Source organism: Triticum urartu, chromosome 6 (assembly GCF_003073215.2).
Source record: "Triticum urartu cultivar G1812 chromosome 6, Tu2.1, whole genome shotgun sequence".
In the NCBI taxonomy this organism is placed as follows: domain Eukaryota; kingdom Viridiplantae; phylum Streptophyta; class Magnoliopsida; order Poales; family Poaceae; genus Triticum; species Triticum urartu.
The window spans coordinates 363,120,078-363,124,259 of NC_053027.1; positions in this window are offsets into that span (position 1 = coordinate 363,120,078).

Below are 4,182 nucleotides of genomic sequence, written 5' to 3' on the forward strand. Positions count from 1 at the left end.
TTTTGCAGCAAGTGTTTTGTGATGTGATATGGCCAAAGGTTGTGATGAATGATGAATGATATATGTGATGTATGAGATTGATCATGTTCTTGTAATAGGAATCACGACTTGCATGTTGATGAGTATGACAACCGGCAGGAGCCATAGGAGTTGTCTTTATTTATTTATGACCTGCATGTCAACATAAACGTCATGTAATTACTTTACTTTATTGCTAAAGCGTTAGCCATAGTAGTAGAAGTAATAGATGACGAGACAACTTCAAGAAGACACGATGATGGAGATCATGATGATGGAGATCATGGTGTCATGCCGGTGACAATGATGATCATGGAGCCCCGAAGATGGAGATCAAAGGAGCAAATGATATTGGCCATATCATGTCACTGTTTGATTGCATGTGATGTTTATCATGTTCTACATCTTATTTGCTTAGAAAGACGGTAGCTTAAATAAGATGATCCCTCGAAATAATTTCAAGAAAGTGTTCCCCCTAACTGTGCACTGTTGCGAAGGTTCGTTGTTTCGAAGCACCACGTGATGATCGGGTGTGATAGATTCTAACATTCGAATACAACGGGTGTAAGCCAGATTTACACACACGATACACTTAGGTTGACTTGACGAGCCTAGCATGTACAGACATGGCCTCGGAACACAGAAGACCGAAAGGTCGAGCATGAGTCGTATAGAAGATACGATCAACATGAAGATGTTCACCAAGGTTGACTAGTCCGTCTCACGTGATGATCGGACACGGCCTAGTTAACTCGGATCATGTTATACTTAGATGACTAGAGGGATGTCTATCTGAGTGGGAGTTCATTGAATAATTTGATTAGATGAACTCAATTATCATGAACTTAGTCTAAAATCTTTACAATATGTCTTGTAGATCAAATGGCCCACGTTGTCCTCAACTTCAATGTGTTCCTAGAGAAAACCAAGCTGAAAGATGATGGCAGCAACTATAAGGACTAGGTCCAGAACCTGAGGATCATCCTCATAGCTGCCAAGAAAGATTATGTCCTAGAAGCACCGCTAGGTGATGCACCCATCCCAGAGAACCAAGACGTTATGAACGCTTGGCAGCAGCATGCTGATGATTACTCCCTCGTTCAGTGCGGCATGCTTTACAGCTTAGAACCGGGGCTCCAAAAGCGTTTTGAGAAACATGGAGCATATGAGATGTTCGAAGAGCTGAAAATGGTTTTTCAAGCTCATGCCTGGGTCGAGAGATATGAAGTACCCGACAAGTTCTTCAGCTGTAAAATGGAGGAAAATAGTTCTGTCAGTGAGCACATACTCACAATGTCTGGGTTACATAACCGCTTGACTCAGCTGGGAGTTAATCTCCCAGATGACGCGGTCATTGACAGAATCCTCCAGTCGCTTCCACCGAGCTATAAGAGCTTTGTGATGAACTTCAATGCAGGGGATGGAAAAGACCATTCCTGAGGTATATTCAATGTTGAAATCAGCGGAGGTAGAAATCAAAAAGGAACATCAAGTGTTGATGGTGAATAAAACCACTAAGTTCAAGAAAGGCAAGGGTAAGAAGAACTTCAAGAAGGACGGCAAGGGAGTTGTCGCGCCCGGTAAGCAAGCTGCTAGGAAGAAGCCAAAGAATGGACCCAAGCCCGAGACTGAGTGCTTTTATTGCAAGGGAAGTGGTCACTGGAAGCGGAACTGCCCCAAATACTTAGCGGACAAGAAGGCCGGCAACACGAAAGGTATATGTGATATACATGTAATTGATGTGTACCTTACCAATACTCGTAGTAGCTCCTGGGTATTTGATACCGGTGTGGTTGCTCACATTTGTAACTCAAAGCAGGAGCTGCGGAATAAGCAGAGACTGGCGAAGGACGAGGTGACGATGCGCGTCGGGAATGGTTCCAAGGTCGATGTGATCGCCATCGGCACGCTACCTCTACATTTACCTACGGGATTAGTTTTAAACCTCAATAATTGTTATTTAGTGCCAGCTTTGAGCATGAGCATTGTATCAGGATCTCGTTTAATATGAGATGGCTACTCATTTAAATCCGAGAATAATGGTTGTTCTATTTATATGAGAGATATGTTTTATGGTCATGCTCTGATGGTGAATGGTTTATTCTTAATGAATCTCGAGCGTAATGCTACACATATTCATAGTGTGAATACCAAAAGATGTAAGGTTTATAATGATAGTCCCACATACTTGTGGCACTGCCGCCTTGGTCACATAGGTGTCAAACGCATGAAGAAGCTCCATGCAGATGGACTTTTAGAGTCTCTTGATTACGAATCATTTGACACGTGCGAACCATGCCTCATGGGTAAGATGACCAAGACTCCGTTCTCAGGAACAATGGAGCGAGCAACCAACTTATTGGAAATCATACATACATATGTGTGCGGTCCAATGAGTGTTGAGGCTCGCGGTGGTTATCATTATGTTCTCACCCTCACTGATGACTTGAGTAGATATGGGTATGTCTACTTAATGAAACACAAGTCTGAGACCTTTGAAAAGTTCAAGGAATTTCAGAGTGAGGTTGAGAATCAACATGACAGGAAAATCAAGTTCTTGCGATCAGATCGTGGGGGACAATACTTGAGTCACGAATTTGGCACACACTTAAGAAAATGTGGAATAGTTTCACAACTCACGCCGCCTGGAACACCTCAGCGTAATGGTGTGTCCGAACGTCGTAATCGCACTCTATTGGATATGGTGTGATCTATGATGTCTCTTACTGATTTACCGCTGTCATTTTGGGGCTATGCTTTAGAGACTGCCACATTCACTTTAAATAGGGCTCCGTCGAAATCCGTTGAGACGACACCGTATGAATTATGGTTTGGGAAGAAACCTAAGCTGTCGTTTCTAAAAGTTTGGGGATGCGATGCTTATGTCAAGAAACTTCAACCTAAAAAGCTCGAACCCAAGTCGGAAAAATGCGTCTTCATAGGATACCCTAAAGAAACTTTTGGGTATACCTTCTACCTCAGATCCGAAGGCAAGATCTTTGTTGCCAAGAATGGATCCTTTCTAGAGAAAGAGTTTCTCTCGAAAGAAGTAAGTGGGAGGAAAGTAGAACTTGATGAAGTATTACCTCTTGAACCGGAAAGTGGCGCAACACAGGAAAATGTTCCTGAGGTGCCTGCACCGACTAGAGAGGAAGTTAATGATGATGATCACGAAACGTCAGATCAAGTTGCTACTGAACTTCGTAGGTCCACAAGGACACGTTCCGCACCAGAGTGGTACGGCAACCTTGTCTTGGAAATCATGTTGTTAGACAACGGTGAACCTTCGAACTATGAAGAAGCGATGGCGGGCCCGGATTCCGACAAATGGCTGGAAGCCATGAAATCCGAGATAGGATCCATGTATGAAAACGAAGTATGGACTTTGACTGACTTGCCCAATGATCGGCGAGCCATAGAAAATAAATGGATCTTTAAGAAGAAGACAGACGCGGATGGTAATGTGACCATCTATAAAGCTCGGCTTGTCGCTAAGGGTTATCGACAAGTTCAAGGGGTTGACTACGATGAGACTTTCTCACCTGTAGCGAAGCTGAATTCCGTCCGAATCATGTTAGCAATTGCCGCATTCTATGATTATGAAATATGGCAAATGGACGTCAAAACGACATTCCTTAATGGTTTCCTTAAGGAAGAATTGTATATGATGCAGCCGGAAGGTTTTGTCGATCCTAGGAATGCTGACAAGGTGTGCAAGCTCCAACGCTCGATTTATGGGCTGGTTCAAGCATCTCGGAGTTGGAACATTCGCTTTGATGAGATGATCAAAGCATTTGGGTTTATGCAGACTTATGGAGAAGCCTGCATTTACAAGAAAGTGAGTGGGAGCTCTGTAGCATTTCTCATATTGTATGTGGATGACATACTGTTGATGGGAAATGATATAGAATTCTTGGAAAGCATAAAGGCCTACTTGAACAAGTGTTTTTCAATGAAGGACCTTGGAGAAGCTGCTTATATATTAGGCATCAAGATGTATAGAGATAGATCGAGACGCCTCATTGGTCTTTCACAGAGTACGTACCTTGACAAGATATTGAAGAAGTTCAAAATGGATCAGTCAAAGAAGGGGTTCTTGCCTGTATTGCAAGGTACGAGATTGAGCACGGCTCAAAGCCCGACCGCGGCAGAAGATAGAGAAAA